The sequence below is a fragment of the Anopheles merus genome, unplaced genomic scaffold (genome assembly GCF_017562075.2).
Source record: "Anopheles merus strain MAF unplaced genomic scaffold, AmerM5.1 LNR4000018, whole genome shotgun sequence".
In the NCBI taxonomy this organism is placed as follows: domain Eukaryota; kingdom Metazoa; phylum Arthropoda; class Insecta; order Diptera; family Culicidae; genus Anopheles; species Anopheles merus.
Genome location: NW_024427598.1, coordinates 187,952 through 215,294, shown reverse-complemented (window position 1 = coordinate 215,294; position 27,343 = coordinate 187,952).

The window sequence follows — 27,343 nt, the reverse complement described above, 5'->3', positions numbered from 1 at the left end:
ATAGGAAAACAGCAATAATACCAATCATATTGCTTAATATCATAAATCAATTATTTTGTTTTGTAAAATTTAATAAAGTAATAATTAAATCACAATAAATGAATCACCGCATTCTCCTGGCCCGCGGCTTCAGATCATTAACTAAATTTGGCAAGTTGCCTCAAAAGTTTGCCGACCGCTGCCTTATTACATGAAGCAGGTGAGGCCATACCAGCGACCGCATTAAATAAAGGGCATTGCTTTACGCATTGTGGTACGAGCGATGATATACTCTTCCAGTATCTGCCGGTTATTCTTCATGGCCCAAATAAAATGATCCGTACTTTCGCGTTTATAGACAACGGATCATCATCAACGTTTATTGATCATTCGATGATAGAGGAACTTGATATTGAAGGTACTCCCAGTCCCCTTTGTCTAAAATGGACGGGAAACACAATTAGGAATGAGACACTATCAGAGAATGAGAAGAGTATCACTGCGTATCTCCGGCATACACGAAAATATGACATATGATATACCGAAGGCTCACACTCTGTGCAATTTGTCCCTTCCTGTACAATCAGTGTCTGCCAAGCAGCTCATAGCAAAATATGGTCACCTTCGGGGCGTCCCCTTTAGCACGTACTATAACCGGATAACTTCAAGCCCCAAATGGACCGTGCCGCCATACGTAGGACTGACTATCCTGCTATGGGGGGATCAATAAGTCACTGAAAGCCAAACCCACAAGTTGTGTGGTACAGGCAGGCCTTGACCGGCAACGGTTGTTGAGCCAAAAAGAAGAAGAAGATAACCGGATAACAGTAAACTGGGAACGCCGTAAAGAACTAAAGCGGGAAGTAATGACGAGCCTATAGCATTAAAAACCAGACTTGGCTGGACGATTTATGGTCCTTGTTCGATCGCCTCTTTATTGAAGGGTGACAGCAAACACCGTTTTCACATATGTGATTGCGAAGAATTCGACGACGATGCTCTGGCCAAAGCCGTAAAGAGACACTTTACTATAGAGTCTCTGGGAATCGAAGTTCAGTCCCATAAGCTGATGTCCGCTGACGATACCAGGGCAATTCAAATACTATCAAAAGAGAGTAAACATGAGTCCGGGAGATATAGGACAGGGCTTCTTTGGAAATACGACAATGTTCGGTTGCCTTGTAACAAACAAATGGCTCTTCGTCGTTATAAGTGCCTTAAAAAGAAAATGCGAAAGGACACGGAAGCATTAGCATTAGCAGAAGCCATTACGGAAAAAATGTGAGATTATAAGAGAAAAGGATACATTCGACGCTTAGAAGAAAACGAGATAGCAGAATATGGGCCACGGGTGTAATGAGTTAGGAGGATAGCTACGGTCGCCATGTAATGTGTTCGGAACTTAGCTGGTCGCCATGTAATGTGATGATCGTACAACTGTACCTCGAGTACCGTCGCGGTAGGTCAGTGTTTCGCTGACATGTATCGATGTAGAATCATACTTTGTTCGAAGCGGACTTTTCAACACTTGATCGTCCAGGCGATCATAGAAACCCTTTAGGAGGTTTCCCTTACTGGAAACGTTGGAGTTTAGAAGCCTTACCTTGGGTAGGGGGACATAACTAAACTCTTGAAATAAGTTGGAAAGCGAAGGTTTTGGGCAGCGCAATGTCCTATCCTGGCAGTCCGAACGAATCTCGCTTGCCATGATCGGAGTTGGTTTTATTTATACTCAAAAGAAGTTAAGGGTTTCTCACATTTGGTTCCGGGTTGTATGTTGGAAAGTTATTGTTTTCACTCAGCTAGTTACGTTTGTCTTTTGTTGACAAGAACGATGGTTCTTGTCACTAAGTTCCTATTTTGGGTTTAATGCATATACTGTTCCTGCTTTGGGTTACATACTGTTCCTGTTTATGTTGTGCGTTTCGGTTGTTTTTGATAAGTGTGTCACGTCTGTTATTTGTTTGAATGGACGGCCTGAACTCTTCCGGTTGCGGTGCTATGGTATGATCTGATTTACTGAATGTGTTATAATGAATGTGTTACAATGGTGTGGTTTGGCTTTCCAAAGTGTGTTACAATGTGTCTATAGCTGATAGTGTGTATTATAATAAGTTGTGAATAGAAGATATGCTACAACAGAAATCGAATAATTCTAATGGATCGTTGAATTCCGATGACATGCGAAGCATAGGATGACCCTGACCATGGTTATTACGCATGCGGGGTGCGCATATGGAAATTGGATCGCAGTGTTCGGGAGGGAGCGAATAGGTTGACTCGACTTAAGAGTGCGGGGGAGTCGATCTCGCCGTTGAGAAGCCGGAAGATAAAAACGCACTGCGCATTTCGACACCGTTTGCTGAGTGTTTCGAGTCCGAGTAGCAGACACCGCTGATAGTAGGAAGGCCTAGTATGGTGAGATTGCCAAGGAAGGAGCCGGATCGCGTACCTTGTGATTTTCCTTTGCAAGGCTTCAAGTCGATTTATATCACCAACAGTAAGCGGGCACCAAACCGGAGAGCAGTACTCCAGACAAGATCGTACAACGGAACAGTAGATAGATTTGATGCACACGGGATCGATGAATTCACTGCAGGTACGCATTATAACATTAAGCAGTTGGTTTTCCTTCGCAATAAAGCTGTCGATATGAGGACGAAATGAAAGTTTTTCATCTAGTAACACTCCCAGTTCGCGAATACATGACGTTCGAACAAGATGCGAGTCCCTCATCGAGTACTTAAATGTGATAGGGCTTCGGGCTCTGCTGAAAGAAATGCACTGGCATTTATACACACATACTTCTAGTCTGTTTCTGATACACCAACTATCGAGATCATCAAGGACTATCTGGAGGCATTGACAGTCACTAGCGTTTTTCACAGGAAGAAATATTTTCACATCGTCGGTGTACATGAGGTGTATGCCCGCCGGTAGCACAAACGATAGATCGTTGATGTAAATGAGTAAAAGTAATGGGCCCAGATTACTTCCTCGAGGGACTCCGGACGAACTGGAAAAGGTGTGAGAGCGATGGGGTCCGATACTTATGTGATATAAGCGACCAGTTAAGTATGAGCGAAGCCAGGTAATATGGTTATCTGCGAAACCGAGTTTTTCAAGCTTTGAAAGCAGAATAACATGCGATATGCTATCGAATGCGGCCTTAAAGTCGATATATTAAAGTCGAAACAATAATCGACAAATTCGACAAGATTAGTTGTGGAAGACCTTTTTGGTAAAAAACCGTGCTGACTCGATCTCAAATAGTTGTGTACCGCAGTGAGTAGCGGTTTGTACACAAGTAGTTCAAACACCTTAGCACATGCGCAGAGAGTACCTCGAGTACCGTCGCGGTAGGTCAGTGTTTCGCTGACATGTATCGATAAAGAATCATACTTTGTTCGAAGCTTTTCAACACTTGATCGTCCAGGCGATCATAGAAACCCAGAAGGGGGTTCCCTTACTGGAAACGTTGGAGTTTAGAAGCCTTACCTTGGGAAGGGGGACATAACTAAACTCTTGAAATAAGTTGTCGATAGATGTTGGATGGGCATAGTTCTGTCCTGACAGTCTGAACGAATCTGACTTGCCATGGTCGGAATTGGTTTTATTTATACTATTTATTTATACCCTAGAAGTTAAGGGTTTCGCACATTTGGATTTGGTTTGGGTTTTATGTTGGAAAGTTATTGTTTTCACTCAGCTAGTTACGTTTGTCTTTTGTTGACAAGAACGATGGTTCTTGTCACTAAGTTCCTATTTTGGGTTTAATGTATATACTGTTCCTGCTTTGGGTTACATACTGTGCCTGCTTATGTTGTGCGTTTCGGTTGTTTTTGATAAGCGTGTCGCATCTGTTATTTGTTTGAATGGACGGCCTGAACTCTTCCGGTTGCGGTGCTATGGTATGATCTGATTTACTGAATGTGTTATAATGAGAATGTGTCACAATGGAGTGGTTTGGCTTTCCAAAGTGTGTTACAATGTGTCTATAGCTGATAGTGTGTATTATAATAAGTTGTGAATAGAAGATATGCTACAACAGAAATCGAATAATTCTAATGGATCGTTGAATTCCGATGACATGCGAAGCATAGGATGACCCTGACCATGGTTATTACGCATGCGGGGTGCGCATATGGAAATTGGATCGCAGTGTTCGGGAGGGAGCGAATAGGTTGACTCGCCTTAAGAGTGCGGGGGAGTCGATCTCGCCGTTGAGAAGCCGGAAGATAAAAACGCACTGCGCATTTCGACACCGTTTGCTGAGTGTTTCGAGTCCGAGTAGCAGACACCGCTGATAGTAGGAAGGCCTAGTATGGTGAGATTGCCAAGGAAGGAGCCGGATCGCGTACCTTGTGATTTTCCTTTGCAACGCTTCAAGTCGATTTATATCACCAACAGTAAGCGGGCACCAAACCGGAGAGCAGTACTCCAGACAAGATCGTACAACGGAACAGTAGATAGATTTGATGCACACGGGATCGATGAATTCACTGCAGGTACGCATTATAACATTAAGCAGTTGGTTTTCCTTCGCAATAAAGCTGTCGATATGAGGACGAAATGAAAGTTTTTCATCTAGTAACACTCCCAGTTCGCGAATACATGACGTTCGAACAAGATGCGAGTCTCTCATCGAGTACTTAAATGTGATAGGGCTTCGGGCTCTGCTGAAAGAAATGCACTGGCATTTATACACACATACTTCTAGTCTGTTTCTGATACACCAACTATCGAGATCATCAAGGACTATCTGGAGGCATTGACAGTCACTAGCGTTTTTCACAGGAAGAAATATTTTCACATCGTCGGTGTACATGAGGTGTATGCCCGCCGGTAGCACAAACGATAGATCGTTGATGTAAATGAGTAAAAGTAATGGGCCCAGATTACTTCCTCGAGGGACTCCGGACGAACTGGAAAAGGTGTCCGGAGCGATGGGGTCCGATACTTATGTGATATAAGCGACCAGTTAAGTGTGAGCGAAGCCAGGTAATATGGTTATCTGCGAAACCGAGTTTTTCAAGCTTTGAAAGCAGAATAACATGCGATATGCTATCGAATGCGGCCTTAAAGTCGATATATTAAAGTCGAAACAATAATCGACAAATTCGACAAGATTAGTTGTGGAAGACCTTTTTGGTAAAAAACCGTGCTGACTCGGTCTCAAATAGTTGTGTACCGCAATGAGTAGCGGTTTGTACACAAGTAGTTCAAACACCTTAGCACATGCGCAGAGAGTACCTCGAGTACCGTCGCGGTAGGTCAGTGTTTCGCTGACATGTATCGATAAAGAATCATACTTTGTTCGAAGCTTTTCAACACTTGATCGTCCAGGCGATCATAGAAACCCAGAAGGGGTTCCCTTACTTGAAACGTTGGAGTTTAGAAGCCTTACCTTGGGAAGGGGGACATAACTAAACTCTTGAAATAAGTTGTCGATAGATGTTGGATGGGCATAGTTCTGTCCTGACAGTCTGAACGAATCTGACTTGCCATGGTCGGAATTGGTTTTATTTATACTATTTATTTATACCCTAGAAGTTAAGGGTTTCGCACATTTGGATTTGGTTTGGGTTTTATGTTGGAAAGTTATTGTTTTCACTCAGCTAGTTACGTTTGTCTTTTGTTGACAAGAACGATGGTTCTTGTCACTAAGTTCCTATTTTGGGTTTAATGTATATACTGTTCCTGCTTTGGGTTACATACTGTGCCTGCTTATGTTGTGCGTTTCGGTTGTTTTTGATAAGCGTGTCGCATCTGTTATTTGTTTGAATGGACGGCCTGAACTCTTCCGGTTGCGGTGCTATGGTATGATCTGATTTACTGAATGTGTTATAATGAGAATGTGTTACAATGGAGTGGTTTGGCTTTCCAAAGTGTGTTACAATGTGTCTATAGCTGATAGTGTGTATTATAATAAGTTGTGAATAGAAGATATGCTACAACAGAAATCGAATAATTCTAATGGATCGTTGAATTCCGATGACATGCGAAGCATAGGATGACCCTGACCATGGTTATTACGCATGCGGGGTGCGCATATGGAAATTGGATCGCAGTGTTCGGGAGGGAGCGAATAGGTTGACTCGACTTAAGAGTGCGGGGGAGTCGATCTCGCCGTTGAGAAGCCGGAAGATAAAAACGCACTGCGCATTTCGACACCGTTTGCTGAGTGTTTCGAGTCCGAGTAGCAGACACCGCTGATAGTAGGAAGGCCTAGTATGGTGAGATTGCCAAGGAAGGAGCCGGATCGCGTACCTTGTGATTTTCCTTTGCAAGGCTTCAAGTCGATTTATATCACCAACAGTAAGCGGGCACCAAACCGGAGAGCAGTACTCCAGACAAGATCGTACAACGGAACAGTAGATAGATTTGATGCACACGGGATCGATGAATTCACTGCAGGTACGCATTATAACATTAAGCAGTTGGTTTTCCTTCGCAATAAAGCTGTCGATATGAGGACGAAATGAAAGTTTTTCATCTAGTAACACTCCCAGTTCGCGAATACATGACGTTCGAACAAGATGCGAGTCTCTCATCGAGTACTTAAATGTGATAGGGCTTCGGGCTCTGCTGAAAGAAATGCACTGGCATTTATACACACATACTTCTAGTCTGTTTCTGATACACCAACTATCGAGATCATCAAGGACTATCTGGAGGCATTGACAGTCACTAGCGTTTTTCACAGGAAGAAATATTTTCACATCGTCGGTGTACATGAGGTGTATGCCCGCCGGTAGCACAAACGATAGATCGTTGATGTAAATGAGTAAAAGTAATGGGCCCAGATTACTTCCTCGAGGGACTCCGGACGAACTGGAAAAGGTGTCCGGAGCGATGGGGTCCGATACTTATGTGATATAAGCGACCAGTTAAGTGTGAGCGAAGCCAGGTAATATGGTTATCTGCGAAACCGAGTTTTTCAAGCTTTGAAAGCAGAATAACATGCGATATGCTATCGAATGCGGCCTTAAAGTCGATATATTAAAGTCGAAACAATAATCGACAAATTCGACAAGATTAGTTGTGGAAGACCTTTTTGGTAAAAAACCGTGCTGACTCGGTCTCAAATAGTTGTGTACCGCAATGAGTAGCGGTTTGTACACAAGTAGTTCAAACACCTTAGCACATGCGCAGAGAGTACCTCGAGTACCGTCGCGGTAGGTCAGTGTTTCGCTGACATGTATCGATAAAGAATCATACTTTGTTCGAAGCTTTTCAACACTTGATCGTCCAGGCGATCATAGAAACCCAGAAGGGGGTTCCCTTACTTGAAACGTTGGAGTTTAGAAGCCTTACCTTGGGAAGGGGGACATAACTAAACTCTTGAAATAAGTTGTCGATAGATGTTGGATGGGCATAGTTCTGTCCTGACAGTCTGAACGAATCTGACTTGCCATGGTCGGAATTGGTTTTATTTATACTATTTATTTATACCCTAGAAGTTAAGGGTTTCGCACATTTGGATTTGGTTTGGGTTTTATGTTGGAAAGTTATTGTTTTCACTCAGCTAGTTACGTTTGTCTTTTGTTGACAAGAACGATGGTTCTTGTCACTAAGTTCCTATTTTGGGTTTAATGTATATACTGTTCCTGCTTTGGGTTACATACTGTGCCTGCTTATGTTGTGCGTTTCGGTTGTTTTTGATAAGCGTGTCGCATCTGTTATTTGTTTGAATGGACGGCCTGAACTCTTCCGGTTGCGGTGCTATGGTATGATCTGATTTACTGAATGTGTTATAATGAGAATGTGTTACAATGGAGTGGTTTGGCTTTCCAAAGTGTGTTACAATGTGTCTATAGCTGATAGTGTGTATTATAATAAGTTGTGAATAGAAGATATGCTACAACAGAAATCGAATAATTCTAATGGATCGTTGAATTCCGATGACATGCGAAGCATAGGATGACCCTGACCATGGTTATTACGCATGCGGGGTGCGCATATGGAAATTGGATCGCAGTGTTCGGGAGGGAGCGAATAGGTTGACTCGACTTAAGAGTGCGGGGGAGTCGATCTCGCCGTTGAGAAGCCGGAAGATAAAAACGCACTGCGCATTTCGACACCGTTTGCTGAGTGTTTCGAGTCCGAGTAGCAGACACCGCTGATAGTAGGAAGGCCTAGTATGGTGAGATTGCCAAGGAAGGAGCCGGATCGCGTACCTTGTGATTTTCCTTTGCAAGGCTTCAAGTCGATTTATATCACCAACAGTAAGCGGGCACCAAACCGGAGAGCAGTACTCCAGACAAGATCGTACAACGGAACAGTAGATAGATTTGATGCACACGGGATCGATGAATTCACTGCAGGTACGCATTATAACATTAAGCAGTTGGTTTTCCTTCGCAATAAAGCTGTCGATATGAGGACGAAATGAAAGTTTTTCATCTAGTAACACTCCCAGTTCGCGAATACATGAAGTTCGAACAAGATGCGAGTCCCTCATCGAGTACTTAAATGTGATAGGGCTTCGGGCTCTGCTGAAAGAAATGCACTGGCATTTATAAACACATACTTCTAGTCTGTTTCTGATGCACCAACTATCGAGATCATCAAGGACTATCTGGAGGCATTGACAGTCACTAGCGTTTTTCACAGGAAGAAATATTTTCACATCGTCGGTGTACATGAGGTGTATGCCCGCCGGTAGCACAAACGATAGATCGTTGATGTAAATGAGTAAAAGTAATGGGCCCAGATTACTTCCTTGAAGGACTCCGGACGAACTGGAAAAGGTGTGAGAGCGATGGGGTCCGATACTTATGTGATATAAGCGACCAGTTAAGTATGAGTGAAGCCAGGTAATATGGTTATCTGCGAAACCGAGTTTTTCAAGCTTTGAAAGCAGAATAACATGCGATATGCTATCGAATGCGGCCTTAAAGTCGATATATTAAAGTCGAAACAATAATCGACAAATTCGACAAGATTAGTTGTGGAAGACCTTTTTGGTAAAAAACCGTGCTGACTCGGTCTCAAATAGTTGTGTACCGCAGTGAGTAGCGGTTTGTACACAAGTAGTTCAAACACCTTAGCACATGCGCAGAGAGAGACTATGCCACGATAATTGCTAGCTTCAAGACGGCTGCCCTTCTTATGAATCGGAACCATTCGAGCGTGCTTCCATAACGACGGGTAGATTCCTCGCGCTAATGAAGCATTAAATATTTTCGATGAGATGGGTACAACTGAGTGGCGGCAGTGTTTTAAGATGTACGCTGAAATGCTATCAGGCCCAGATGAAGTAGTCGGTTTTAGATTATTGAGTGAATGAACTATGGTGACTTCATCAATCGACGGTAAAATAAAACCAATCACATCGGAAGGCGTGTATTGTTCGTGGCTTCAGCAAGTAAGTTTTGGTCATCGACAGGAACAGTGAATGCATCAGCGAAGCGGTTGGCAAACGTGTCGCAAATATCGGACGTATCAGTACTAGTTACTCCATTGTAGCACAGGGATGAAGGAATACCACTTATGTTGCGTCGTTTGTTTCAGAAGATCCAGAACTGCGTCGGTTTCGTAAAAAGTTGTCTTTCAGTGCGGCGTATGTAGGAGCGGTAGAGCACACGATTTTGTCGCCGATAATTATTCAGTGCATCAAAAAATATTCTCCTATGCAATGCTGATCTAGTTCTGTGGTAATCATCGTAAGCTTTAGATTTTATTTTCTTTAGCCGTCGAAGGGATGCGTTTGACCAATCGGGACCAGGTTTAGGATGGGCAACAGGAACGTAGGAATTAATCGCTGAGCGCATAAACGCGCTAAAGGATTACGTGGCTTCGTCGATCGTCGTAAAATTGGAACAGTCGAAATCAAGGTAAAACGACGCTATTAGAGAGTTCATACGTTCCATATCCGTTTTGAAAAAATTATGACTGCTGCGAGACTGGTTGTTTCCGCTACGGGAGAATTGCGAAGGAAAACGAATCACCATATCCAACGAAGGATGATGACTGTCTTCACTAAGAAGTGGATTGCAACAGCATGAGACGTATGGGAAGGAATTCCCTAGGGACAGTGTACCATTCGCAGGGTTCTGAAAGGCGATCACCGATCGAGTCGCACAAAATATTTACTGCGGATGAGTTTGCAAAAACTAGATCCAATTGGCGCCCAAATTGATTAACATTGCCATTTAATTGAAATAAACCGTTGCTATTCATCCCATCAATGAAGTCTGTATAGGCCACGGAGTTGCATATCGGTGCATAGTGCGAAAAAGTGAAACAAGGAGAGCTAACCTCAGTATCCGATGTATTTGTTAGCTCCCATCTGATGTCGGGTTTATTGAAATCGCCGATAACGTATAATAAATCGCTCTCTTTGATGCGGTTTGAGATGTCACGTACACTATCATACAAAGCATTCAACACAGCCCCAAACGACCAAAACGCGATGAATGGGTAAAACTATGGACCTGAGATGGGGCCCTATCTCAGTACCCAAACTGGTACCCAAAAGCAGACAATTTTGGACTTATTTTTTGAGAGAGAGCAAAAAAGCTGATGCTCCTTCCTCTCTCCCCATTCTCTCACTAATATTAGCTGGCATCGCGAAAGAAATGGTTTAAAATTAACAGTCGTTAAAAATTAACCAGAGTCGTTAAAAATTGCTAGAATTTGGCATCGCGTACGCAATGAGTTCATTTGTTAATTTTAACGACTGGTCCTATGCCGTCGTTAAACAAACGACTGTCAAGAGCGTATGCGATACAAATTAACAGTCGTTTAATTGTACTGCTCGAATTTTTTCCCCGTGTTTGCCTATATGAGATATCGAGCAGTCGTTAACTGTTTTGACGATCGTTTATTTTAACAGGAATGAACAACAAATGAACTCAGTTAAATCAAAATGAACTTTAAACGACTGTTAAAATGTGTTCATTTATTCGCGATGCCGGCTATTGTTTATATGAGTTTCTAGGAGAGGGGGAAAGGGGAGATGATGTTGCAAGTGGTTTACATATAATTTACTGTGAAGGGGAGACACCGTCACACGCCCATATCGAGAATTTTATAGAGGACGGCGGTGGTGGTTGGTTTATCGTCGTTCCGTGTGGACCACGGATGCTAAATGAAAATTCTCTGTATATTTCCGTACAGTATCTCATTGCGGCGGAACCTTACAAATGTTATTGCGCGGTCGAATCAGAAATCGCGCATCGGATCGATGGAAGAAGGGTGTATGAACGAGGGGGGAGAAGGGGAAGCACAGAGAAAAACGCTGCACATTTACTCATACATTCTTACAGCAGCAGGCAATTCGCGAGAACATGAAATCGGGAGAGTATATTTTAACGCTCCCGAATGAGTGCAAGCAGGTGCGGTATGGAAGATAAAGCAAGACAACCCAGTTTTTGTTCAAGCTAGGTCCAAAATGTTTCCTTGGGTAGCTTGAGCAAAAACTGTGATGTCTTACTCTATAGTGATGAACTCTTACTGAATAGTGATGAAGGTATGGACTGGGTAAGCCAAGTTTCGGTGAGAATGATGAAATCGTATTCGGATTCTGACAACACCAGACGAAGATTAGTGGTTTTCGTACGTAAACCACGTACATTTTGGTAGAACAATGAGAGGCTAGGAAGTACCAAACCAGGTGAATTCGAGATAACAACGCGTGGATTCGGAGCATCGAGATTCTCAGGAGCATTGCCGGATGCAGTGCTAAATTGCTATTCGTCTGACGGCCCGGCTTCGGCAGAATCATCAGTCCGTTTAGCGTTTCCGCGCTTCGGTCTTTTTTTAGGCGCGGCTAAGCATTCCGGAGGCGACCTGGTAGGTGTGGTAGTGACAAGCACTCGCTCATTAAGGTCCTGTTGTGGTTCGGTTGTAAACAAAGCTGCATCTGTGGTGGTCATATCATATGAAGTCGCAACAGGCTGCGCGAGTAGATCTGTATTGGCAGTTGGTATCGGAGTGCTCAATCCTAACCGTGGGAGAGGATTACGATAAGTGTCTGTAGTGAGAGTGGCAGGGTGATCGAGTGTAGGTTGAAGCATCGAATTTGTATCAGCGGCTGCGAGAGCATTATTGCTAATATTATTGGTCTGGTAGTCACGGAACTCTCGGTACGTTAGAGCGGAGGGCCATGTCTCAGGTGAGAGAGCCTTGCTGGGTAGAGTGACTGGTATGTCCCGTAGAGTGTAATAATGCCCTAACGCTTTCTGCTGCATGGGCCAACATCGACTCGCGCGATCGCGATACGAAGCCGAAGCGAAGACGGTTATAGTACGAAAGGCATAAGTACAGGTGTGAGGTACGCCATCGCCCTTTTTTTATCGTTATCGAAATAAAGACACGTTCTTAATAGCTTTTTGTCATAAACCAAATTTAATAAAACGAGTCATTTAATTTACTATAGAGACTACCGGTAGAAATAAGTTGCAATCGCAACACTTACCATAGGTAGGGGGACATTTCCTATTAAGTGGCGGTTTAATGGTATCGGGAGCCCTAGGCGGTAAGACGAGTTGAGGCCCCCTGTAATGGTAAATGGTGTTCGGTTAAACAGAAACTTTACAATGCCGTCGGGAGGCCCTATGATCATCAGTCACAGGCTCGAAAATTTTTGCTGACGAGGGGGTGCAAATGATGGTCCAGCCTCAGGGCCTCAACGTCCATCCTTCCGGGGCCCTTGTTGCTAGTTTTCTGTCCATACGGCATACAATAGACTAGCGATCTACGGGGCCCCTAAACCAGCGGGGCCCCAGGCGACCTAGACCCTAGTGCGCCTACCGTTAGATCCGCCACTGTTCCTATTTACTTACTTACTTATCCGGCGCTACAATCGCTTTGCGGTCTTGGCCTGCCTCAGGAGTGTCCTGCCGAGGAGTGTGGACGGTCTAAAAAGACTTTACGGACTGAGTCGTCCGTTTCCATGCGTACAACATGGCCAGCCCACCGGAGCCTGGCGAGCTTGATACGCTGTACGACAGTGAGGTCGCCGTACATCTCGTATAGCTCGTCATTATAGCGGCTCCTCCATTGTCCTTCCACACTTGTGGGGCTAATAATCCTTCTGAGCATCATCCTCTCCAACGCGGCCAGAAATGTTTCAACAGGTTTGGACAGTGCCCATGTCTCAGAAGCGTATGTGAGTACCGGTACTATATAAGTACTAAATAGTCCCAGCTTCGTCCGTCGCGATAGACTCTTTGCCAGCGCCTATACGCGTGATCCAAAACAGCCGAAGTCATACAAAGTCATGAAAAAGTCTGCGCCTTTACGTTCCGGTTACTCCGTCGGGTAAACCCGACATTTGCCGAGCCAACCCGAATAGTTGTGTTCGTTAAACGTGTGTGCGTATCAGGTAGCAGCATTTGTACTGCTTACCTGCCGTATGCCGCAGTGATACAGGTCTCGTGGTACAATCGTCAACTCGTACGACTTTAGAACATGCCCGTCATAGGTTCAAGCCCCAAATGTACCCCCTCCCCACCCATACAACAACAATTGTTAAGCTCGGTTTCAAGTTCCCCGCTAAAAATTGCAAGAGTTTCGTGTTGTCTCTCCTGCTCGATTTTTTGTTTTTTTTTTTTAATGTTTCCTTGCTCAAACAGTAAGAATGAAACGGCTCCGACCGGCTCCATACCATTTCGGAGCCGGCTCTCCACGGACCCGGGTGGTTTTACAGATATTTTCTAGTAGAAAATGCCCCCTTAAAAAGCAGTTATTCTATTTCACATAAGATGTGGCTTAGTATGTAATGCATGTTTTACAAAGTATGTATAAAATCGAAACTATTTGCAGGAGTTTTGGCTGCACCCACAGCTCCGGAGCCAACTCCGCACCCACGGCTCCGGAGCCGGTTTTAACACAGTGGACCAATAAAAATCTTTTAAGGGGGCGTCCATAAATTACGTAACGCTCAAAGGGGGGAGGGGGTTCCCTGTAGCGTTACGGTTTGTTACATAGGGGAGAGGGGGGGGGGGTTCACATTCTGTTACGTGACGTAATACAATCCTATCACCGGTCACTGACAAATGATCGCCCACCTGGGTAAGTTTTGCACTTTTATTTCTTTATATCTTTTGATAGGGAATACGAACTTGACATTTATAAAATACCTAATGCTGCTGGCGGATGTGTTGCTCCGTCGCAGCGGCCAACGCCGGTGCTTTACACCGAGTCGGGTATATTTTTCCTTCGTCGACCGGAGAGTGCCTCCGACTATTAAGAAACGAGCGATTCTGAGGTTTGTGTTCGAATGCGCTTCTTTATTTAGGTTTTCATCTCTTATATGCTATTTAGTTGCTGACCGCATATAGGTCAGCTAACTGTAACTATAACTATTTTGATAACAAGTTTTATTTATATTTAATGCGACATGTACCTATGGTTTATGAATTGCGTAAAGTTACTTCCTCGTTTGAACCGTGAGAACGGTTGACTACCTGTTTATGTTTGTTGCGTTTCTGAAGCGCGCGCTATTGCTTGAGGCGTGTTTTGCTTGAACTTTGTTTTAACTTGAGAAGTTTTAACTTGAAGTGTTTTACTTCGCTACATCCGCATAAATGCTTTTACTTCATAATGAGGTCGTACGCAACAATACCAAAACAGAGGTTTGACAGAAAATTGCCATGAAAAAATCTACCGTGTAATACAGGTTTAAGAGCCGTGTGTCTCAAGTAAAGACTGTAGTTTTCAATCTTACCGTCAACAAAATTCAAACAGTTACATGTCATTCTACGCTAAACGCATCGACCTGTATATTATTGTTGGTAAACAACAGTCGTGCGGTGCTGTCAATCAGGATTAGTTGGATAATTCGGCTGCCTCGATCATCCGGACCACCCGGATGATCGAGAAAGGGAATTCGTAACGTTACGAGACAGGGAACGATTAAGCGGTAGTAGCGAAGAAACAGGCAAATAAAGCGCAGCAAATTTTTAACCCTCCCTTCAAAAAGGTGTTCAAAGATCTGTTTTTTGTTTATCAGTTTCGCTACTCTTGTTACATCCGTAACAAATTAAAAATTTGGTGCAAGTTAGAGTGTGAGAAGTGCCATGGAGGGTGAATATACTCCGGAAAGCTGTGGTGACCAGCAGGCCAAATTAAGGGGGGGGTGTTCGATCATGCGTTACGTAATTTTGGAAGGGAGGTCTCCTCCAACGATACGTTTTGTTACGATAGGGGGGGAGGGGGTCGAAAAATCCCAATTTCAGCGTTACGTTTTTTATGGACGGCCCCTAATGAGGTTTCAATCGAGAAAATCTGTATATAGCCAAGTAAGTTATGTTTAAAGGAATACATCACAAAAAAAATTAAATAATTTTTGAACATTGTTATCTAATACGGGACAAACGAATGGTACACGTCATACACGCCATGCATGTCCTACTGCAATCACATCGGGTGTTTGCTTCCATACTTGCGAGAAGATATATTCGTTTTTTTACGCTATCATACAATGCCATCTCTATAGAGCCGTTAGTCCGGAACCGTTGGTCCGATGCCGTTGATTCGCCGCCGGTTCCGTAGGTGCAGAGCCGGCTTCGGAACAGATGGTGCGGAGCCGGCTTTGAAGCCGTTGGTGCGGAGTCGGCTCCGGAGACGTTGATGCGGAGCCGGCTCCGGTTAAAAGTCGGAGCCGATTCCGGAGCAGTAGCCCTGGAGCAGGCTCCGGAGCCGTTGGTGCGCTCCGAAGCGCACATCACGGCGCTTGACCTCTGGTGGCGATAAGACCTCTGCAACTAACTATCGCGGGATAACTACATTGCCTGCTGGTGCCAATGTCATTAAAATCGTCGTACAAAATTCCATTTCAGTTAATTTCCCAAACTGGATCGAAGAGGAACTATAGTTGCCTTTGTATATACAGCGATTGCTTTAATATATTTCATGAGTATCTTGCTCAGTGATGCGTACAATATGGCAAAATGTTCAAAAAACACAAAACAAAAAACATGTCAATTTACAATCGCTACGATTATTCCCGAATTCGATAGAGTTTAAGAAAGTAGCTGATTATGAAAAGCAGCCGTTCATGCATTTCAACGCACCAACACACTACAGGGTGGCCTCGAACAAACCGCGGTCATAAGTCATTTTTGTACTGTTTACGATGTATACCATATCGAATCTAGTTTAAAATTATCAATTTACTTGTAAATCATTATTTTAGGCGTTGGAAATCCAGATGGCACCACTGTACACCTTTTTTACAGGGTTTTTCACACGTAAGAAATGTTTTGCACACAATACAATAAAATATAGAGACATTCGGCCCAATAACAAGGCCGAACCAGGGGATCATAGCATCCTACTACACCTACAAGGTGTTGGTCTTAGGGACAACCTAGAGAAAGTATTTATATTGGGTACCAAAGTCTTTCTCACGAGTGATAACCCTATATCCCTTTGCTATACATCGCCACAGACACATATGAAAATCGATGAATACAATCGTCATCAACTTAGTTTTATACTTGAGAATCATTCTATTAGTTTCAATAATAAAACGTATAAAATAGCCAACATAACATTAAAAATAAATATTAACCAAGTAATAAAAAATAAATTGGTATCATCAAATTTCCAAGTGCTCATAGCACCCATGATAAGACAATTTGTTATTTAAAATGGAAAAAGATAATTATTTCGGCAACTAGTTTATCTCGGCCAGAATTAAAAGAAATCATAATATTTGGAGCAATTTGTTTTAAATCCTATTGTCAATTTTCTGTGATTTAAAGTTAAAACAACGTTTTCAATTCCTCTTTGTTGAGGAAACTGTATTCCGTTTAGCATACGTGCGCGCGTGGAATAGAAAGAGAGAGAGAGAGAGAGAGAGAGAGAGAGAGAGAGAGAGAGAACTTAATCGTTGTCGCCGTGCGCTGCTCAAACGAGAGAGCGCTACGCGCTGACCGTGAGAATTATTAGCTGGTATCGCGAAAGAATTGGTATAAAATTAACAGTCGTTAAAATTTAACCAGAGTCGTTAAAAATTGCTAGAATTTGGCATCGCGAACGCATTGAGTTCATTTGTTAATTTTAACGACTGGTCCTATGCCGCCGTTAAACAAACGACTGTCAAGAGCGTATGCGATACAAATTAACAGTCGTTTAATTGTACTGCTCGAATTTTTTCCCCGTGTTTGCCTATATGCCATTTCGAGCAGTCGTTAACTGTTTTGACGATCGTTTATTTTAACAGGAATGAACAACAAATGAACTCGGTTAAACCAAAATGAACTTTAAACAACTGTTAAAAATAGTTCATTTATTCGCGATGCCGGCTATTATCAGCTTACAATCAGTCGCGTTCTGAACTCCTACCCGATCAGTAGTGTTCTGATCCCCATACCCAAAAGTCGCGTTCTGACCAATCTGTTCTAAAGTGAAATAAATTTGTGAAATAACCATTTTACAAACATATATAGTGTTCGGACACTTAAAAGTGCATATCGCATCTAACCCCTAAACCCCAATGTTGAGCGGAGTTATAACACAGTGGAATAAAAGAGGAGCAGAAACTAAACAATGAACTTGTATGTAATGTATTTTAAACAAGACTGACGATATTAAACATTTTCTAAAGACTACTATGATGTGTTCATTGCACACATGTTGCTTTCTCAACACTCCTCCTCAACGGGTGCCATGAAGCCCTAACATCTCCGTAAATTTTCTTTGTTTTGTTGCTCCTAGTGGTTTCGTTAGAATGTACGCAACCATCTCTTCCGTGGGACAATATTCAAGCATCATTTTTCTAGATTCACACTGTTGTTTGACAAAGTGTTCTTTTGTGTTTCGGTCGACGATTGGTTCTATCAAAGTTGACGAAACAAATGCAACTCTGGTTATCCTCAAAGATTTTAACGGGGGTTTCAATATGTTCTCCTAAGTCTTTCATCAATCGAGTAAGCCACATCTGTTCTTGAGTAGCTTCACTTAAGGAAATATATTCTGATTCCATCGACGATAATGCAATGCTGGTTTGTTTGCGACTGACACAGCTCCACAAAAACACATATCCGGTAGTCGATTTTCTTGTTATAGTATCACCTGCCCAGTCAGCATCAGAATAACCAATCAAATAGCTACCAGCTTTGTTGAAAGTGAGCTTAAAATGTTTAGTTGCTTTTAAATATCTTACAACACGCTTAGCCGCAACCCAGCATGATTCAGTAGGATTACTAACATTACGACCAAGTATTCCCGTACTTGCAGCAATATCTGGTCGCGTACACACCGATATGTATAGAAGAGCACCAACTAGACTTCTATATTGAGTAGTGTCTTTCAAAATAGAGCTTGAGTCTTGCTGCTTCAAAAATCCTTCCTCCATCGGTGTTTTCGCAGTTTTTGCTTCGCTCAATCCGAACTTACGAATCAATTTTTCAATGTAACCTTCGAGGCTAACGCTGTAGTTACCATTTTTCAAATTTAACCTCCATTCCCACAAAGTAACTGGTCCCTGGTCCGTCATTTCGAAATGTCCGGTTAAAGCGTGATACACAGAATCAATGAGAGTCTCGTCCACACAACTGACTATCATATCATCCACGTACACTAAAATGTAGACTCTTTTTTTTCTCTCTCTCTCTCTCTCTCTCACTAAAATGTAGACTCTTTAAAATGTAGAACGCCGTTTTGTTGTGGAGAATATGGGGCAGTTTGTTGATGCACGATGCCGTGATCTACAAAAAATCCTTTAAAGAATTGCTCCTGTACTCACCACCACCATCCGATCTGATGACTTTCGGTTAGTGTCCAAACTGTGTTTTCATCATGGCGTAATATTCTCTGATCCGGTTTTCTGTCTCACACTTGTTTTACAACAGGTAGATAATTATATACCGACTAAAATCATCAACCATAGTCATAAAATATCGGCTTCCTCGGGCTGTTGATACTTCAAACGGTCCTCCCAAGTCCATATGTATCAGTTCGCCAATACCAGATGTCCTTGAAGATGAAGAATTTGGGAATGGATCACGGCTCATCTTCCCTTCACAGCATGATCCACAAATGGATTTCACATGACATCGGTTGATGTTCAAGCCGCTTCCCAAATTGTTCTGCGCAATCTTCTTTATGGCTTCTATGTTACGATGGCCAAATCGACGATGCCATAGGTGTATACAGGAAGCTTCATGGTTTTTATCTACCAACATGGCTTGTTCAATCTGTTTTAGATAATAAAGACCACCTTTACGTTCACCAATCAGCAATACTTGTTTTCCTTTCTGGACACGACATCCAAACCTATCGAAAAAGCACTTCGAATCCATTATCGGTAATATTACTTATAGATAATAGGTTTGTCGTCAAAGATGGTACATGACACACTTTGTCCAAGGAAACTTTCTTGCGTTTTCCGTTTCCATCCATGGAAAACAATTTCAGCTTCCGACACCAGTTGACTTGATGGAATCTCCGTTCGCTAATGAAATCGAGGATTGCTTCGATTTATCTATTAATTTCAAAATAGACGTATCGTTCATCATATGAGAAGTTGCACCAGAATCGAAACACCATGGTCCAGTTTCGTTCCCTTCTCCAGTGAACAAACATACTTCCTCTCGATTGTCTTCATTAGCAACGTTGACGCTTTTACCATCTAGTATACTTCTTTTGTCTGCAGCCCATTTTCTACAGTCTTTTCTTATGTGCCCATTCTTCTTGCAATAATGGCACTGTTTTTCCTTGTTGGTTGTTAGTTTCCTGTCCTTCCAAAATTTCGTGTTGTTCATTCCTCCAGATAGTAACGCTTTATCATCATCTGCACCATCAGCTCGACGTTTTCCTTCATCCAACAATTTGCCTTTTGCATAATTCACCGTAAGATCTTCATCAGGCCTACTTTCCAAAGCTACGATCAAGCCATCAAAGGATTTTGGCAAACTGGACAACATTAACACGACAAAGGATGGATCTTTCATTTCTTCTCCCAGCGCAATCAAACGAAGTCGCAGAGAACATAGTTCATTGAGATGGTTAAAAATGTCTCCATCTTCAATCATTTTTGTGGCAAGCATTTTTCGCATGACGTGTATTTTGCTGGACAAAGATGAACGCTCATGATAGCCTTTTAGGGCATCCCACATATCTTTCGATGAACTCGTTTGCATGACATGGATGAGTTGCCTGTCGTCCAACGACAGACCGATCAGTGCCCTAGCACGTTCATCATTCGCAATCCATCTTTCACGACACCTTTTCCCTTGCTAACAAAAGTACCATCATGAATTTCCATAATGCGTAATTTTGATCGTTCAATTTTTCAATGGTGACGTGTGATTGAGACATGTTTCTAGATTTAAGTGTTCAGTGTTTCTTCAAGATTAAAATTTTCGATAAGTTTTCAGTATTTCTTCAAGATTAAAATTTTTGATAGATTATTACTTCAATATTACACAAACTTAACACTTGTTCGACAGTACTTCTGGGCCCATAACCTGTTGAGCGGAGTTAAAACGCAGTGGAGTAAAAGAGTAGGAGAAACTAAACAATGAACTTGTATGTAATGTATTTTAAACAAGACTGGCGATATTAAACATTTTCTAAAGACTACTATAATCTGTTCATTGCACACATGTTGCTTTCTCAACACCTAACACTCTTACTGCCGCTTTTAAGCCGTATAGTTCATTTGATATATCTTCGTCTTCGTCCCGCGTTAGATACAAAACATTTACTACGGTTTCTGGATATGTTGTTACAAAATTTCAAGTACATACAAAATAATGCGGCTTTTCAAAAAGTACTAGAATCCCGAACAAGCCGCAACGCCAAGTAGGGGAAAGTAGGTAAAGACGGACACTACGGGTAAGACGGACACTTCTCATAAATGCATGAAAAAGGTAATTTTCGAAAAAATCAGGAAAGCAGCATCCTAACTTAAAGTTAAGCAACTCATTTCAGAATATTTTTGGCATAATATATGTAGAATTGTATGTAGAGTTGATAGTTAGTATTGCCTGATGCAATCGGAATGAATCTATAAAGAAGAGAATTTTGGCTGAGCGGTCAGTCGTTGATCAGAACTCAATAAAGCAACACCGTCAGAACAAAAAAAAAGTCTGTGTCAACGTTCTCCCTCATTCGGTCCACCTCCTCCACCCCCTCGGTTGGTTTTGCGGTTGTCGTGATACGGTTGTGTCGAGCATTTGCTCTCTAGTGTTGAAACATTGGTCGCCTTCTTCCATCCATTCCGCTCTCGTCCTCTTTCTTTCTTATATTTGGTGTCAGAAGTGGGATACGACGAACGCGATTTTGGGACAAGTGTGAATTTCCTGGAAATTCGGTTGCGATCGACGTTGTGTGGAGTGAGACGGTGAGGCATCAAAGCGCTGGGTGCGCTGGATTGTGCACAAAAGAACAGGTTACGAGTGTAGTGGCGTTTCGTACGGGTGTTCGGTGCGATCAGGCGCTGGGTGCGCAAGTTCTGGCGGTGTGAAAGAAGAAATGTGCTGTGTGCGCGAGTTGCTGTGTGCAAAAGGAAATGCGCTGTGTGCGCGAGTAGCTGTGTGCGTAAGTGCGCTGTGTGCGCGAGTTTGCTGTGTGCGCGAGTTTGCTGTGTGCAAAAGGAAATGCGCTGTGTGCGCGAGAGTTTGCTGTGTGCAAAAGGTTTGGCGCTGTGTGCGCGAGAAGTTGCGGTGTGCGAAGACGGTTAGCGCTAGGTGCGCGAGTTTGCTGCGTGCAAAAGGTTAAGCACTTGATGCGCGAGTTTGCTTTGTGCAAAAGGTTAAGCGCTATGTGCGCGGAAAAGGTTGCTGTGTGCAAAAAGAAATGCGCTGTGACGCGAGTAGCTTTGTGCGTTAGTGCGCTTGATGCGCGAGTTTGCTGTGTGCAAAAGGATTAGCGCTGTGTGCGCGAGAGTTTGCTGTGTGCAAAAAGTTTAGCGCTGTGTGCGCGAGAAGTTGCTGTGTGCAAAAACGGTTAGCGCTAGATGCGCGAGTTTGCTGCGTGCAAACGTTTCGCGCTTGATGCGCGAGTTTGCCGTGTGCGCGGTTAAGGTGGCTGTGTGAAGAAAAGGCGCTGTGTGTGTGACTAGCGCTGTGCGTTTGGGCGCGAGAAAAACACTTGTTTTCTAGAGCGTTGCGCGTTACAAGTAGGGAAAAATGGACCGTTTGATAAGCGAATATACGCGTACGGGATTGGTTCGCATGTGCGAAACGGCGGGTTTAGCAATGTCTGGAACCAAGGAGGATTTGGCTAAGCGGTTGTTAGAAGCCGGTATAACGAGCGATGAGCAGCGCAAAGAAAATTCCGGAGAAATGAACGCGTCGGGTTATTATGACGTGGATGCGGAATCGGAGGCTAGCGAGACGGGAAACAGTGGGACGACTGCGGCGGGTGGTCCTATTGCTGTTACCGCGGAGACAAGATCGATCGTGACAGAGGTGGTGTCACAAAGGGCGGAGGTGCCAAGAATTGCGAAAAGGGAAACACATGCACCGTTTGTGCAGCCCTATTCGTTCCGTGATGTGGAAGAAGGTATTGAGCCTTATGGTAATGACCTCACCAAAGATATTGCGGTGTGGTTTGATGATTTTGAAGGAGTGGCAAGTATGGCGCATTGGACCGATGAACAAATGTTTATCATGTGCCGCCGGAAAATGGTTGGTGTTGCGCGAAGTTTTCTCTCGACGGAGAGAAACGTAACATCGTATGCAGCTTTGAGATTGAAGCTGATTAAAGAATTTGGAAAAATAGTGCGGTCGAGTGACGTGCATAGGCGACTTATGGCACGAGTAAAACGTCCGCAAGAGACAATGTTGGAATACGTGTACGAGATGCAGCGCATAGCTCGTGACACGGAAATCGATGATAGTAGCGTTGTCGAGTACATCGTGGATGGTGTGTCTTACGATGCAAAAGTGCGTGCGTCCCTTTATCGAGCGCGCAGTATAGCCGAATTAAAAGAAGAACTTGTGCTGATGGAAAGAGCAGAGAAGAAAAGTGCGGTAAAGAAGAACAGTGTGCAGCAAGAGCCGAGGTTGGAAGGAGGTGTGCGCAAGTGTTACAGTTGCGGCAAGCCGGGGCATCGGGCGAAGGATTGTTCTACCAAGAAGCGACTGGTAGCTGACACGCGCGCTATTGTACCGAGTACAAATGAGCGATCTCCGGTAAAGTGTTTCAAATGTGGAGGCGTGGGGCATATAGCTCGAAACTGTAATAAAAATAGCTACAGCGTGATGGGAGGTCAGATCCAGGAATCAAATAAAGAATTACCAACAAAACAAGTGAGCGTGTGCGGGAAGGAATATGTGGCTCTGATCGACACCGGGAGCGAGGTATCGCTCATGCGTGAAGATGTTTTCGCGGGACTTCCACCGCAGTTCAAACAATGGAAACAATCTAACCACATTTTGAGAGGGCTAGGTGGAGTGCCCCAAAATGGATTCGGCGAAGCCACACTTGCCGTAAACATAGACAATTGGGTATATCAGGTGCAGTGGGTTCTGGTACCATACGAGGCGATTAGAACACCCCTTATCGTAGGTATGGATTTTTTGCATTCTGTTAATTACAATATTAACAACGAAGCGGTCATGATCGAGCCACGAAGAAACGAGCAAGTGTTGGGGATACAGAGAAATGAAGAAGAACACGAACGACAACAGCATGTGAACAATATAAGCGAAGTGATGAACACAATGTACGCCAGCGAGACAATGGAACCGGTTATCCCGCCTCAATTTCGGGGCGAGATAATGACAATGATCGAGACATACAATAAAACCAGCTGCAGTGAGAGAAAAGAAACGTGTCCAGTTAAGTTGGAAATTGTTCCAGACGGACAGATAATGCCGTTCCGCCACCCACCAAGCAGATTGTCTTTTTCAGAATCTGAAGCAGTGGATGCGCAAGTGGATGAGTGGCTTAAAGAGGGTATTGTTAGGCCTTCTGTGTCGAATTTTGCGAGCCGTATAGTTGTAGTGAAGAAAAAAGACGGGAGCAACCGGGTGTGTGTCGATTATCGGAAATTGAATTCGATGATTTTGAAAGACGGATTCCCGATACCAGTAATTGATGATGTCGTGCAAAAGCTACAATGTGCACAATGGTTCACGGTTATGGACCTGGAGAATGGATTTTTCCATGTGCCGGTAGCAGAGACCAGTAAAAAATATACAGCGTTTGCAACGAGACGAGGGTTGTACGAGTTTAATCGCGCGCCGTTTGGCTTGTGTAATTCGCCCGCAGTGTTTATCCGGTATGTTAATCATGTGTTTCGGGATCTAATTACAAACAACCTACTGGATTTGTACATGGATGACATGGTTATCCATGGCTCAACCGAACGAGAATGTTTATGGAAAACGGAAAGAGTGTTAAAAGTGGCAGCAGAGCACGGTTTGAACATTAAGTGGAAAAAGTGCCAGTTCATGCAAAGGGAAATAACGTTTTTGGGCCATCGGGTGAAAACTGGACAGATATCGCCAAGTGTGGAAAAAATAAATGCAGTGAAACATTTTCGTATTCCGCAGAACGTTAAAGCAGTGCAAGCGTTTTTGGGATTAACGGGGTTTTTCCGGAAGTTTGTAAAAGACTATTCAAAAATCGCCAGGCCGCTTACGGATTTGTTGAAGAAAGATACATCTTTCGAAATAACAGGAAGTGCATTGGAAGCCTTCAAACGGCTAAAGGAGGAATTAATAAAAGAACCAGTGTTAAAGTTATTTGACCCTGAAGCAAAAACGGAACTACATACGGACGCTTCAAAAGCAGGGTTTGGTGCAACATTGTTACAGTGGGTAGAAGGAAAATTGCATCCAGTGTATTTTTGGAGTAAAAAGACAAGTGAACCGGAATCCAACAAACATAGCTACGTGCTCGAGGCTAAAGCAGTGTTTTTAGCGGTTAAAAAGTTTCGGCAGTATCTTTTGGGTCGTCCTTTTAAATTAGTTACTGACTGTGCAGCGTTTAAGTGTACATTGAAAAAATCGGAAGTGCCGCAGGAAGTGTTACCGTGGGTGATGTTCTTACAAGATTTTGTGTTTGAAGTTGAACACCGATCGGGTAAAAAAATGCAGCACGTGGACTGTTTGAGCCGATATCCGACGGAAGTGATGACTGTGACGAATGAACTAACGGCACGTATTCGTAAGAACCAACAACAGGACGAGATGGTGAAAGCAATTAGTGAAATTCTATTGGATAGGCCCTACGGATCGTACAAATTGAAAGGTGGACTTTTATACACTGTAGTGGATGGAAACGAACTATTAGTGATTCCACGAAACATGAGGAAGCAGATCATAGAAAACGCACATAACGACGGTCATTATGGGGCACAGCGTACTATGCATACCATAAGGCAGAAGTTTTGGATTCCACATCTAGAGGTATTGGTGAAGCAACATATCATGAACTGTGTGAAGTGCATCTTACACAACAAAAAGTTAGGACGACAAGAGGGATGCTTGAACCCAATCAACAAAGGAGATGCGCCTCTACACACATTGCATTTGGACCATGTGGGGCCCATGGACGCCACTTCAAAACAATACAGGTATATTTCAACTGTGGTGGATGGGTTTTCTAAATTTGTTTGGCTTTATCCTACTAGAACAACGAATGCGGAGGAAGTGTTGCAAAAGCTGGAGAGTTGGTCGTCGATAATCGGATATCCGACCCGAGTAATAACGGACAGAGGGGCAGCATTCACGGCTAAGGTATTTGCCGAATTCGTTCAGAAGCAAAACATCGAGCATATCGTCTCCACTACGGGAGTACCACGAGGAAACGGCCAGGCCGAACGTATAAATGGGACGGTTTTATCAGTGCTGGGAAAACTATCGATGGGAGGTACCGCTAAATGGTATAAACAAGTCAACAGAGTGCAACGGTCGGTAAACGGGCACCTTAATTCGTCAACAGGGAGATCTCCATTTGAATTAATGTTCGGGGTCAGAATGAGACAGGCATCTGATGATTTATTACACGAAATGCTGGAAAAAGAATGGTATGAAGAATACGAACGGGATAGACAGGGTATGAGACAAGAGGCCAGAAAAGAAATAGAGTTGGCGCAAAAGAGATATAAGGAGCAATTTGATAAGAAAAGAAAGCCGGAACATGGGTATAAGATTGGTGATTTGGTAGCAATAAAGAGAACTCAATTTGTGGCAGGAAGAAAGTTAGCTAATGAATTTTTGGGTCCGTACGAAATAACGAAAGTAAAAAGAAATGGGCGGTATGACGTTAAAAAGGCAGCTAGTTGCGAAGGGCCTCAAGGTACGAGTACGAGTGACGACAATATCAAACTATGGTCATATGCTACGATTGAATCGTCTGACAAAGATGGATTAGATGAGGATCAGGAATTCAAGGAATAGGGATAAGTAAACTAAGTATAGGACATCGAGGATCGAAGTCCATCAGGAAGGGCCGAATGTAGAATTGTATGTAGAGTTGATAGTTAGTATTGCCTGATGCAATCGGAATGAATCTATAAAGAAGAGAATTTTGGCTGAGCAGTCAGTCGTTGATCAGAACTCAATAAAGCAACACCGTCAGAACAAAAACAAGTCTGTGTCAACGTTCTCCCTCATTCGGTCCACCTCCTCCACCCCCTCGGTTGGTTTTGCGGTTGTCGTGATACGGTTGTGTCGAGCATTTGCTCTCTAGTGTTGAAGCATTGGTCGCCTTCCTTCCATCCATTCCGCTCTCGTCCTCTTTCTTTCTTACATATATGCAAAATTGGTTAAATCCACGAACAAAATAAATTTTCAATCGTGTGCACCCTTGTGGATCTAATTTGACTACTACAGAACTTAAGCTCTACAACTTGTATTGTTTATATTTTTGGAAGTTTTATTTCATGAATAAGTTGTCGTGATCATTAATGAAAAAACTGGCGAAAGAACGAGAATGAAAGCAATAAAAAATATTGTTTTCTGGTGGTTCAAACATCCTGACACCAAAGCGGGAAAGACAGACACTTTGTTGTAGGGAAAGATGGACAACGAATTTATAGATTTATTTTACTTATATCAATTGGTGATGAATAGATTTCTTCAAATACCTTAAATAAGAGTATTTATTTATTTATTTCTACAAATGTCCGCCTCGAGGGCTTAACAATCTTTCTTAATTACTAAGGAAAGGATAAGGATGAGGAAGAATGAAGACGAGAACGGAAGAGGGATAAAGGAGTGTTAAAGTCGAACAAATGATAGTATGAATTAAATGCAATCTGAGCTTTAAGGAATGGGTCATTTTGCCCATACCGAGTTAGCCGGGTGGGAATATAGAGAGGTGGCCTATCGCGAAGATGGCGCGAAGGGGCATAAAAAGAAATGGCAGATAAGAGATAAGAAACATCAAGCTCATTAAGGATGACGCTGGCAATGAAACAAGCATGCAAGTGCGAGTGGTGAGTTTT